Raw genomic sequence first — 13,948 nt, forward strand, 5'->3', positions numbered from 1 at the left:
CTGGTTCTCCTCAGCCTGCTACTTCCCAATGATTTGTCTTCCTGAGAGCACCATTTACAGGTCTGCTCAGAGATTTAAATGCTCTGTTGTCACAGAGGTGTGTTTTCCTGCCTTTATTTAAATGGTGTATGTAAGTAGCATGGCCTTGTTAGCAAGTGCCCCATGCTGAACTGAATCAACTGGTGGAGACAATGTCAGAGCACGCAGACAACTGCCCGGAAGTGCTGAAGACAAAACGAATTGCTTGACTCTTGGCCTTTCCTTGACATTTGGACTCCATCATTTCTCTGTTGCTTTCGGTTGGCTGCTGTCTCAAGAAAAATGTGTGCATGTTCCTTAGCATAGAAGTTTAGCAATACAAGTCTACCCATTTTTTTCAGTCTACACCAGTTTATCTGTGACAGTATCTTAGCAGGTATCTACTATTCCATGGTTGCTTTGGGAATTACTAAAAAGGGTCCATTAAAAGCCCCACTGGAAAACTTTATCTTAATATTGAGAAAATAGGAGGGTGAAACATTGCATCCCCAGCCACAGAGTCCCTTGTGTTAAAGAGCAAATGCCACATTACATGAGCACCATTGGAAAGGAATTACAAACAGGGTACTTTATGTAAGCTAAAGTAAGAGCCCCAACTTTTTTCTCTCCTTATGCTGATAAACATTCTTATTTCTATTTTAACAAGCACTTAGCCATAATTATTATACAGGGAAAAAAATCTCTCCTAAAATCTGTTTCTCTGACATATTTCTGCAAGATAGGTTTATTTTTTTAACTTTCTAAATGTAAGTTCAAAATTGAATTTGCTCGTTCTGAAACTGCTTTGCAGCTCAGTACAGTACTCTCTCTGCTCAATTTATTCATATCTTCAGTAGCTTGGAAGTAATCAAGTCAAAGCCATCGTTAAGAACACAGCCTGTCTATTGCAACTCCTTCCCATGTGTTTGATGGGACAAATACCCAGGTCCCCAAATGACTCACACCCTCTCTGCCACCACATTTACCTCTCTCCCTGTAACCAATACATTTCTCCGTCAGGAATGCCTTTGTCGCCTTCTCCCAGGTTCTGAAATGCTTCCCTGATTCATTTCATCACATACCTTTCAAAAACAAATACCCCTTAACCTCAGCACAGAAGATAGTATTTAACACATAGGAAGTACCGTATATACTCGAGTATAAGCTGACCTGAATATCAGCCGAGGCACCCAATTTTACCACAAAAACTGCATTAAAAATGTGCCGGAAAACTCGGCTTACATATGGGTATATATGGTATTTAAGCTGGGTCAAAAACTACTTTGTATCGAGGACTATCTGCTATGTATATAAACTCATAGCTTTTTGTATAATATCAGCTCATAAAATCCTATAAAGTGAAGCTGTAGCCCATTCACCTCGGGTGTATCGTCTTACAGGTAATCAGTCACTTGCTGGTGTGTGGACTTCAACTCGCAGGGACCCTGCAGGGCACAGGACCCGCTGCACAGCGTTGGCCTAGGTGACTCTCGCAGAAGCAGAAGCAGACTTCCACAGCCTCATGTGGGGAGCCGTTAGAGGGTTCGAACTGTCCACTTCTCTGTGAGCAGCAAGCATTTAACCACCGTGCCACCTAAGCACTTACCCTTTCCCTGGTAGTATCTCAGGTGTACGAAGATGCTCTACTGCAGCCAACCCAATGTCAAAGTCGGCCTTGCTTTGAGATACATGTATCCACATCGAGATAAAAAGAAGGAATGGCATAATGTGTCCCAACCTCTGATATAAAGCAGAAGTGTAGGAAAGAGGAAGACTTTTTTTTCTTTAAGAAACAAACAAACAAGGAGTTTGGGGGTTTGCGGTTTTCTTTCATGGTTTGTTCTCCACAGTTGGTCTCACATAAGACGGTTCAAATTTAAGCGAAGAGTGTTCACCATTTGCTGTAACTTGCACAGTTGTACAAGTTGTGTAGTGCATCTAAGAAGGGGGGCTTAGCTCAGTGTGTCCACTTAGGCATGTTCCTGCGCCCGTACATGTGTAGCACCCTGACTGGGTGGATGTTAGATACAACTAGTGATCATCCACCCAGTCAGGGTGCTACACATGTACGGGCGCAGGAACATGCCTAAGTGGACACACTGACATTCATATAAATGACTTCCATTGCATTTTAGTCCATGTTGAACTAAAACAACATAGATCCCAATATATCATTAGTGATCTAATTTATCCTACTAATATACTAATATAATTATTACTTATATGTGTCCAGGTATCCTCCCATGGCAACCAACATAACTCCAGATTATTTGTAACCAAAACATTATGAGATGTTTTCCCAAGGAGTTAAAAAGCAAGGACACTGTGACTCAATTGGGTTTAATATTTACACTTTTACCAACACAGAGAGAAAAGAGCTATTTGGTTTTTATAAATTACCATTTCAAAAGAGACTCAATTTCCCTTTAGTACTTTTGTCAAAATATTGTATACAGTTGAGGTTATATGTATGACCTTTATGACATTTCTGAAAATATTTCTATGTATGCTTTTGCAGATATTAGCTTGAACCATATGAAATTGCCAATTTTATTTGCTAAAAATAATCAAGGATTGTCATTTGATAGGACTTCACCTAATAGGAGGTTTGGTTTTCAAAGGTATTTAATGATTGCGAAAGAAAACACAAAATTCTTACGACTGAGTGAAGTTAAAGAACAAATTTATACAAGGGAAATCGAGTTTATCACTTGTAATCTAGCCAGGGCTGTGATTCTCTTTTGTACAGTGAGCATCAGTAATTTTTGCTGCCCATGATTAAACTTTAGATTGGATGGCTGATGTGCTTCCCAGGTAGCAGAATCCTGCAAATGTTATTCATTTGCGTATTTTCTATGAAAATATTTGGCTGCATGTCAGTGTGCCACAGTGTAAAATAGTACACATCCTCGGGCTAAACTGCTTTGCAGTAGATTTCCCTCCAGTTTCATGTCCTAGCAGGAGACCTGGTAACGAAATGCCTGTTATCGTTTTAAGTTGGCTTGCAATGTGTAATCATAACCATTCCACTTCTGGGTGCCTTGTCTCCGGACTTTTGATGAGAGCTCTAGTGTTGAGAATGTTTCCCTAAGGATCATAAGCTTACATTAATAGCATGTAGCTCCTTTGTTGTATTTCCAAGCACATGCTGGCAAAGAAGATAACCGCCCATGCTTTTCCCTGTGTCAGGCCAATTAACTGGCACACCTTCAGGTTTTTCCCAGTAGAAATGGTGGAAGATCCTTAATTATTCACACAAAGTCACACAAACTCTTGTTCTCTTGTGACTGATAGTAAATATCCATTTAGAAGAAGGCTGGTTGGACTTCAGGGTTCAGTTTATAAAGTGGAATGGTTCTGTAAGATCTGTCATCAGAAGATTTGGATAGACATGAGATTACGGATTAATGTTGAACATTGATCAGCTAACTGACCTCAAACAAGTAAGTTAACCTGCTGTTGTAGAAAAGAGGATCGTCAAAATACTGACTTCAAACACGCCCACGATGGCGAGAGGGATCAATCGAAAGAGTACATGGCAAAATGCTTTGTAATTTACAAAACACCATAATCAAATGGTTATTGCCAGTATTATTGATGGCAATGACAAAAAAGGACCCATTTGCCTCTTCTTTCTCTCAATATTCTGACATTTGCTGAGATGTGTACTCTCTACTTTGAGAAAACACCATCAACTCCGGCCTGATCTGCTATCCCATCTGGAATGTGTCCGCAGAACCCCAGGCTTGATCTCAGAACCCCATGACAAGTTCAGTGATCTTAAATACCAGCTGTATTTGCTCCTCTGTGGATTTCCTTAAATGATTATCTTGATTTTAGCAATGGCAAAGAGTGAAGTATACGAAAGCATACTAGTCTCCACGATCACAAAACCAAACCAAACCTCTGGTCATGGAGTCGATGCTTACTCAGAGCGACCCAGTAGGACAGAGTAGCGCTGAGACTGTGAGTTCCTGAGATGGTCGCTGTATCAGGAGTGCAAGGCGCCATCTTTCTCCCAAGGATCAGCTAGTAGTTTTGAACTGGCAACCGTATGGACCACTGTCCAACACATAACCATGACACCACCATTCTCAATCCATCACAAAAGCAGAACTGTGCCTGCCAGACTCACACGGGTCATAAAAGAGCAAAGAGAATCTGAACATAGTGAATCTCTGGTAGGCCTGGGCAGCCATTCACCTTCAGAGCAAGCGATCCCAAACCAAAAACAACCCCACTGTCATTCCATTGTTTTCAGCTCATAGCAACTTTATGTGGAAATTGTCAATCTTTCCACGAGCAGGTCATATCAACTGTCTCCTGTAGAATGGTTGGTAGGCTCGAACCGACAAACCTGCAGTTGGTAGTCCAACGCTTACCAAATGACAGTGTGCTCCAAGGCTCCAAGGAACCCATATATGGCCAAGAGCATCAGTAACCTAAACTAAAACAGACACTATGGACAAAATGAAGATACTTACAAGAACAAAGCAGGAAAAGGAAAATAATCTTGAACAAATGCAAATCCACTTATAAAGCTCAATTAAATCCCAATTTAACAAATCTTAAAAATATAAAAAGGTTAAGAAATGAATTAAAGTGCCTAGTTTTTAAAATATTTGATTTAAAAAAGAAGTCGCTTACCTATCAAAAGGGAGTGGGGAGTGAGAAAATTATATTTTAAATAAAGCCTTAAACTTCAAAAGACTGAAACCGCCAAACCCCAAAATACTAGGATAGCCAAATCAGAGACTGCTTGGGTATAGTGATGACTTCAGGGCCTTAAAGACTGTAGACATTTTCCAGATGATGCAGTCTCTCCCATCCTGCATATATATATATATATATATATATATATATATATATATATACACCCATTATGGCTCAAAATTACCAACTGTGCATCAGTGAGCAAATACTTACTTCTCTATATCACAGGTGGTGGCATGATGGTTATAAGTTGTGCTGCGATCAATGATGTCCAAAGTTCTAATCTGCCAGCCCTCCAATGCTAAAGAGGGCGCACTCTACTCCTATAAAGAATTACAGCCACAGAAATGCACAGGGCCAGCTCTACCGTGTCCTATAGGGTCATTGTGGGTTGTCATCGATTCACTGGCAGTGAGTGAATTTTTTGAGAAAAGGAGTGGAGTATTGGTACATAAAAGTTTATGCTAGTTGTGCTAGTCTGGGTAGACTAGAGAAACAAATTCATAGACGTTAATACGTGTTTAACAAAGAGCTTTCTATCCAAGAGCAATTGAATATTGAGAAAGCACCCCAGCCCAGTCCAGATCAAGTCTGATATTAGCCCATATGTCTGATACCAATTTTTAAATTCCTCTTCATACTCACACAACACATACCACGATGCCTAATGCAGGAAGATCCCAGGCCAGTGGGTGGGAAGTCTTGTGGATCCAGTGGCTGTGGAAGCATCTCAGTGCTGGCAGGGGTCTCCAACTGGCTCCTCAGAGCCATAACTTTAGCGTAGCCCCATGTGTCTTGGCCACAGGAATGTCCCCCGGGGAGCACGTATGTGTCCCACTTCCAGCAAGCTACTTATCTCCCTATGCCTGCAAATGAGGTCATCAACCTGTGACCTGATTAGCAGACTAATCTCCACCCCTTCACTCTTAAGTCTCAAACTGACAACAGATTATATAACTACCACACTAGTTCAACCACTCAGCGGTATCTTCCGTAACATAAATATGCAAAGTTCCAGTCTGTTACTGGGCTCATTAGTCTGTACTGACTCATAGCAACCCTGTGCAGAACATCAGGAAACCCTGCCAGGTCCTGAGCGATCCTCACACTGGTTATTATGTTTGAGCTCATAGTTGCAGCCACTGTATCAACTCATCTCATGAGGGTCGTATTCTTTTTCACTGCCCTTTTACTGTACCAGCCACGATGACCTTTTCCAGTGACTAGTCTCGCCTGTGAAATAAGCATTAGCTATGACAAGCCAGGATCCACTCCATGGCAGTGAGTTTGAGTTTTCTATTTGTTTATTGCCTCTCTATTGTTGCGCATCTCCAGCCACTAGTGGTTGATCTCACAGAACGATATGGTCTGGCTCTTCTCTTCCACATGTCCAACCTGAACCCAGCTGAAGCAGACCAGTCAGTCATCCTCTTATTGGGCGTGCACAATGCCTACTTAGACAGTGCTAACTAATAAAACTGGGACATTTGTCCTCAGATGATGTAGACTACAAGGGGTATCCATTGCTATACATTGCATACTCTGGTCCCGCTCTATCCCTATGAACTAATCAGGGAAAGACTGGTCAACCCCTCTGTCGGTAGAGGAACCGTGGTAGCGTGGTGAGTTACTTGTGGGGCTGCATTATTGCAAGCTCATTAGTTGTAGACTACAAGAAGTGTTGTGTGAAAAAGATGAGGCTTCCTCCTCTGATAAAGATTTACAATCATGGAACTGTACAGGGGCAGGTCTACCCTGCCTATAGGATCAAGAGGAGTTAGAAATGACTGCATGGCAGAGGGTTAGATATTGTTCCGTAGTGCTGTAAGACCATTCAAGTTATTACCTTAGGTTTCATTCTGACTTTGTGCTTCTTGCTAGCTTTGTTTTGCAACAAGTAACTTAACAAGAATTTGCTCATCCTTTTTCAACTCAACTCAATTGAGCATACTTTCTAGCCACCTTTATTCCTGGGGGTGAACGTGAAGGATATAGCCAGTACGATCCTTCGAAGTTAGGATGTCCAGACATTGTCTGACGCAAGTCAGGCACGTTGTTCTGAGAAAACTGCCTGTTTGGTAGAGGAGAAAGTCAACTCAAGAAAGCAACACCCTCACGAAGAAGTATTGACCCTCGGCTCCAGCACTGGGACGATACAGAGCAAGACTGTGAGGACGGCACTGGACTGGACAACTTTGGTTTTCTGTTGGACAGAAGGCAGCTTGGTGTCTGCACTAACGCAATGGCACCAATCAACAGTTACACCCCAGCTAAGAGAAAGCAGGAGTACAAATCATATTTTTATTTCTAAAACATGTATCTTTTTTGAGTATAACAATACAAATACTTTAAGTGAGTGGGGTATTTCATGCCTGTAATTCCAAGATTATTCAAGGGCTCTGGGTAATGCAGCTAAACAAACCCAAGACATTTCATTTGGGGAGGACACCATGAAAAACTTCATTATAATAAGATCATTTCATGCATTTGCTCCAGGTGCTGATTGGTCCCGTATTGGTCAACATGTAAATATGACTAGAGAAAGTTTGTATTTCTAAATAATTATGTCTCTAAATATCTGATGAATAGTTAATCGATATTAATAAAACTCCATTACTTCTCCTTAAAGGGGCCACTCAGAGACTCCTGTCTAATTTCCTTTCTCTTGTTTTAATCCAAACTTATACAGACAATCATGCCACACACTAAACAGTCCCACCTCAAAGGGGAACCTCTGTGACATTACCCAGGGCAACGCTGCCTTTGCTTCTTTAGTCTCACACATTTGCAGTCCTCACGATCACCATAGGCTAGGTGATAAAAAGAAGAAAGATGGGCTGCCTTCATATAAAAACTCTGTCACATAGGAAATCAAAATGATATCAAAGCTCAGCACACAGTTTAGCAAATAAATAAATAAAAGTATCTTCAAGAATTAATGATCTTTTCTCTAGGTTTTTTTTTTTCCTTTTTTAATGCAAGCTTGCCATGTTTGAAAAGCAGAATCAAAGTAAATCTAAGTTCCACTTGAGTTACAACCCAGGAAAGTAGGAAGGGCTGCAGTCAGAAGGAGAGAATTAGATGTAAATCACTAAAGGTCTCGGGATGAGGCTATGGAAGCAAATATTACTATGGTAACCATGAATATGTAGTTAACGGTCTAGTGAAAACCAAAATAAATTAATAGTAATAATCCCAGGAAAAGAAAGACAAAACATCTATGTGCATTTGAATTCTAGGATCCCTAAAGCAGTGCCATATATACAGCCCCTCCTTCGCTAAGTAGTAGCCCCTCCTTCGCTAAGTAGTAGCCCCTCCTTCGCTAAGTAGTAGCCCCTCCTTCGCTAACACAATTCTCCACTCTCGGCCAGCTCTTCAGTATGAATTTGATAATGTAGGTATAGCTCAAATGTTTACTCAAATTCATCCAGAATTTCTTTCCCGAAATTTCCATTGTTTCTTCACCAAACTTTTTTTAATGTTCTATATCTCTAGTTAGAAGCAATTAGAATTATTTTTATTCTTTCCCTAAATAATAGTTCTTATAATTCTTCTGTCTCATGCCTTTGCAAATCCTAGGTGTACCTGAACAATGAGTCAGGATCTGGGGGTATCAGAATGATAAGGCACATTTGTTTTATATATTAAACAATAGATAGAGAACTTCCTAAGTCCCTCATAAATCACTGAATTAATAGCTCTAGTCTAAGAATTTTATGTACATATATTTTCCAGCAAAGGCAGCCCTTGGGCTATGTAATTGGCTCCCTGTATCTACTGCTTGGGCCACATCAGTAGCTCTTGATGAAATTGGCTTCCTTTGTCCCATCCCCCGCTTTGGCTTCCTGGAAATAATGGAGACCCCTGCAGTCCGTACTTCATACTCTGCAACTTCTCTGAGGGAGCTGGGCATCATTCTCTTAGAGCCGGATAACTCAAACTACCTGCTGAGCAATGCTTTGACATGGATTATACAAACATACACTTCTAAAATGAAACTCTACAGTGTTTGCTCAAACCTTCCATGTGCAGCCTGGATAACATGGAATGCCATGCTATGCATCTTCCGTTTAGCCTTCCTTTGCTTGGCATGGGGACTGGACACTCTGATTATGTCACAGCTCAGAGTAGCTGTCCCCTCTTTTTGTGTTGAAGCCCTGGATGTTACACTGAAGAGCTACCTCTTTCTTGACAGTCAAACTGAGGCATCTAGGAAACAGGGTAAGTGATTTAAGCATGTTTCCCATGAACCCTCATCATTAATGTTTATTTTTTGTGGCAGGTATTGTGCGATGAAGGTGAAAAGACAGAGGAAGAGGAGTTAGGGTGCAAGATCAATAAATAAGGTTAAGGAAGCATGGAAAAGATGGTACTGTGTGGTGTGAGAGGTCGTGGGGACAGGCTGAGCATTCTGTAAGGATGGCATGGAGAGGGGACACTTTGGAATATGAGCTTGATGCTGAAATCCAGAGGAAGGATATATTTAAAAAGCGATTTATATAAGACATCTTTCATTTTAAAATGGTTCAAATTTGAACATCACATAAAACCGCATGTGAACATCAAAGTTGCACTACATAATTATTGTGTTAAAATTGGGGCAGGTTAATTTCAGAATACCTTGTTTCAATCAACCTTACAAATGGTTGATTTTTATTTCTCTTATTAGCTGACTTAAATTTCCATTTTAAAGTCTTGTGTAGGTCTGAAAGCAAATGATTATCCACTATTAGCAAAACATACTCCATCTATCAGTTTGTTGTACTGTGGTGGAAGCTATGCAGTTGGTATCTCAAACAACGCAGTAGGATCACGCTGGATGGACTGGTTCAATGGAGCTTCTTGATTAACACAGACTAGAAAAGAGGCCTGACCATCTGCTTCTAAACACTAGGCAATAAGCATAATGGCAGGACCTTAGTCAGTGCATGCTGGATGTGAGTTGCTCAGTTTAGGAGGCCCTCAACATTACACAGAGAGAAAGCTGATCTTAGAGCCAATTTTAATGTCAAGGACAGAGAAACGTCTTCCAGAGCTTTATCTGCTGTCGTGGTGCGACTTGCAGGAAGAAGAAATAGTTGTAAAAATCCATTACTAAGAGAAACAGACAAAGTATGAAGGAAACGAAATGACAGCTTTGAAGATTTATGTCTTAGATATTCGTGAGCTGAAATGTATTGGTATAAGCCATCTGAACATTGTTTATTCTACCAGGAACAACAAATTGAAGAACTATGATTTTTCAGTCAATATTAAAAAGAATCATTTTAATATCTCACCTGAAATTCAATGTTTTCAGTGATAGGTTAACATCCGTATACATACAAGAAAGATCAGTTAATACAATGATAACTCAAATTTATATACCGATCACAAATGCCAATGCTGAAGAAACTGGAAATACTTATAAACTGCTACATTATAAAAAAAGATCAGACATGCAATCTTGATGCATTGATCATTACTGATGACTCAAATGAAACATAGAGAATGAAAGATGAGGTACAGAAGAGTTGTACAACGTGATTATGTGAGATGTTAACACAGGACAAGCTGGGGAAAGAGAATCTCCATGCCTGGCTTACATTTCTTAATGTAATCTTAAAGTGTTTGCAAAATAAAAAAGGTTTTAAAATGCACGTGAAACTTTCTCTCTGCTTCCAATAGAGTAGACAGTTAGGGCCACCACTCCTAATTAGTAACTAATAGCCATGAAAAAAAGTGCTACGGAAACTATACAAAAACTCCTCTTTGAAGTCATCAGAGAGTTATCGAGATATTGAAGAAAACATGCTCAATAGCAAGGACAAGGCAAATATCTAGAGAGTTGAGTCGTGCATTGGGATCGTTTTAGTTTTGTGAAGAGTTCCTAGGACAGGAGACCTGGGCCAGACATGCAGCACAGTTGACAGCCAGGCAAAAATCTAGCACCTCTCTGGGCAGGACCTGAGTAAAACCCACCCAGTTCAGTTAGAATACAAAAGCAAGCAGCCTCCGTCTGTGTTTAAATAAAAGGGAAGGGGTCTGGGTGGCAAACCTTTTAAACACACAGCTGTTCATGGAAAGGGTGCGAGGCAAACCCACCCAGCAGTTGTGCAGGAGAAAGACCTATTGGTCTGCGCCCCTAATGATGACAGCCCCCCAAATGCAATGAGACCACTCTGTTCCGGCACCCAGGGCTCCTGTGACTCAAAAGTGACTCTGGCCCTTGAGGACAGCAAGAAGGGGTTATAACACAGTGGTTAGGTCATCTAAATACCCCAGTAATTTGAAACGTTGAAGTATTCAGATTAGGAGATGGGCACAGTTTGGCAGAATCATAGAACTGTCCCCACAGACTGAAAGGAATATCTGCCTATGCCTTGAGTTATTTCTATGACTACTTTTTGAAATATAACCTAACACTTGTCAGGTTACTTTTGCGTGTCAGGTGGTGTTTGAAAAAATATTTATTCATAGAATTGACTTGATGGCAGTGAGTTATATGCATATAAACTAACATAAAAATAATCAGCAAAAGAAACAGACAATAAAACATATTCAAATATCCACATATTAGAGTTATCAAACAAAATTGTTAAATAATTTGTTTATGTTCAAGAAATTTAAAATTAAACACAAAAAAATGCCAATGCAATGCTAATCACCAGAAACTTCAATTTGGAAATAAATCAGTGAGACATTCTATAAAAAAATAAAATAATATAATTCCACAAGTAGGTTCAAAAAAGATTTTTACATGGATAAAGAGAGGATTCGTGAACTGGATGTAAGTCAGAACAATACATCTAGACTGACGAGCAGAAAGTCCAAAGCGTGGAAACTTCTGCAAGATAAATAGTGACAACCAAGAGAAATCCCAAATATTTTTAAATGAAGAAGAAAGAGAAACTGGGGAAGGAATATTATTTGAAGAGCTAATGGCTGATTTATTTTGTGAACCCATAGAAGATGTTCCTCTAGCTAAATAAGCTCCAGTCAAGAAAACAAAATAGTATAATGTAGAGCATTACCCAATAAAATTCAACAGAACGACGGGAATGTTCTCTTCAGCAGAGTCCAATGTAGCAGTTGGTAGACTCAGGTTAAAGGAGCACCTGAGATATGGCCAGTCCATCAAAGGTCCTGCATTGCAACTTAACTTAAATTGACATTTAAATATTCACATATGGCCAGTGGCCACTGTCTCTGACAATGCATATCTGGGGCATCATAGAAAAACTACTAAAATATAAAGACAAAGAAAAATCTTGAAAGGGATTAAAGAAAACCAACTTCAAAGGATGACAAATAGCTATGGTCTTAACCATTTGACCTTGATGGCAATAAAATGCATGAAAAGAACTGCCAGCGTCCAATTCTACATTCAAAGTACCCTTTGAGAATGGAAATGAACTCTGGAAGATATATTCCTTTTAAGCTATAAACCTGATTGGAGATGAATTAACATTGTAGTCTTGAAACATTCAGATGCTAAGCTGTCATTGGCTTTCCTAACACTAAGAAATCCTCTCCTCAAGGTGGGTTTTCTGGGAAATTTGAACATGGATACCCGTGAAGTATATTTTAGGTGCTATCCACCTGTACATCATTTTAAAACAAATGAACCTAACATTCATTACACCGTTGCGTCCTTAGAAAATGTCAAAAACAAGCACCCAAATCTTGTAGACTGTTCCCAAATATTCTATTGTTGGTGATATACAAAACTATATTCTCTGATAACTCAAAGATAATTTTGTGCAGTTTATATATCAAATAAATTTATAAATATATCTAGCGCCTCATAACCCAATACGTCCAGGCTGACTATTGGTTGGATGGAGTCAACTGATGGCACTGAGTTTTTTAGGCTGCTTAGTTTACACGGAGCATCTGTAGACCTCCCCTAGACTATTGTGAGTTAGGCAATTAGCAACTTGCTAGCAGGTCAAACGTGCAATTTCCAATCCCGAATAGTAAAATGTGCAATTTCCAATCCAGAATAGTAAAAGAAGCATTACCTCAGAATCGAGGATTTTAGCAATTGAGTTGGAACTCTTAGAGAATACCACTAACTTTGGGCCTCTTTACTCCAGGGCCATTCCCAGTAGTATGTGCTACAATATACTAGAGAAAGTGAAGCTCGAAGTCTAGACCAAAACCAAACTCAGGGCCAAGGAGTCCATGCTGACGTACAGAGACCCCTGTGGGTTTCTGAGTGAGATTGTTTGTGGGAGGAGGAAGCCCAGTGTCTACCACAGAACTGCCTAGATGAGTTTAAAATTCATTCATATTCATAAATCTGATTATCTTTACATCTTAGTTACTCTTCCTCCCTTTATCCATTTCCTCATGAAAGGCAGACATAAGAAAACATACCACAGAGAAAGTTGAAAAAACTCGTTCTTAATATTCACCATCAATTCATGGTGTTTAACGATGTTGTCTAGAAATTAGAACAATCTAGTTGGCCAGGTTAACAATATAGTTAACCAGCAAACATACCCTTCTGCTAGTCCACAGTGATGGCATAAGGTGGTCAAAGGAATCATAGAGATATCGTGGTTTGATAATTTGCATGAATCTTATACTTTACACACTTATCTACATATATTTATATTGGGGTAAGGTACATAGATTTCTGATTGGACCTTTTAAACATACACATAAAGTATAGCTTAAAAAATTCTAGATAGTTATAAGTTCTAGGTAAATTCTGTAATCAGGAGACACATTATAAAAATTAACCTCAAATATATTCTCCCTATTCTCCTAGCCGCAGGCCAGTCTGGGCAGGGGCTGAATGCCCCTGGGGCTCTGGGCGAAAGCAGGTTGCACAGCTGTGCGACTCACTGCGTTTGACTCCTGGTCATTTGGCTGATTGAGATCTCTGCTGAGAATGCCATTGGCATTATTTGGGATTTTTTTCCGCTAGAATTATATTTTTTAATATGGGATTTGAAGTATAGCAAGGAAATAGAACAGATTCAAAGAACAACAATAACAAAAAAACAACTCATGCCTCTGAGTCAATTCTGACTCGAACTGACCCTTCAGAGCCGAGTACAATGGTCCCCCCTGGGTTTCTGCTGCTTCTGGCCTTGCAGTTAGCAAGCGCAATGAGTAGCCTGCTACTGAGTAGGGTTCCGTCCACTGCACAGCGACGGTATCCATTGCAATCTGATAGAATTATTCCCACACCCCGACATTTCCTCCACCTTTTTTGAGGAGGTAG

The 13,948-nt window shown here is 40.0% G+C and overlaps 1 protein-coding gene across 1 annotated transcript in view; it reads right to left on the reverse strand.

Moving 5' to 3' along the window:
* The window catches only part of LAMA2 (laminin subunit alpha 2), a 636,281-nt gene that overhangs the window by 432,861 nt on the left and 189,472 nt on the right, over positions 1-13,948 (reverse strand). The window lies entirely within an intron of this gene.

The sequence above is a fragment of the Tenrec ecaudatus genome, chromosome 7 (assembly GCF_050624435.1).
Source record: "Tenrec ecaudatus isolate mTenEca1 chromosome 7, mTenEca1.hap1, whole genome shotgun sequence".
NCBI classification, from domain to species: domain Eukaryota; kingdom Metazoa; phylum Chordata; class Mammalia; order Afrosoricida; family Tenrecidae; genus Tenrec; species Tenrec ecaudatus.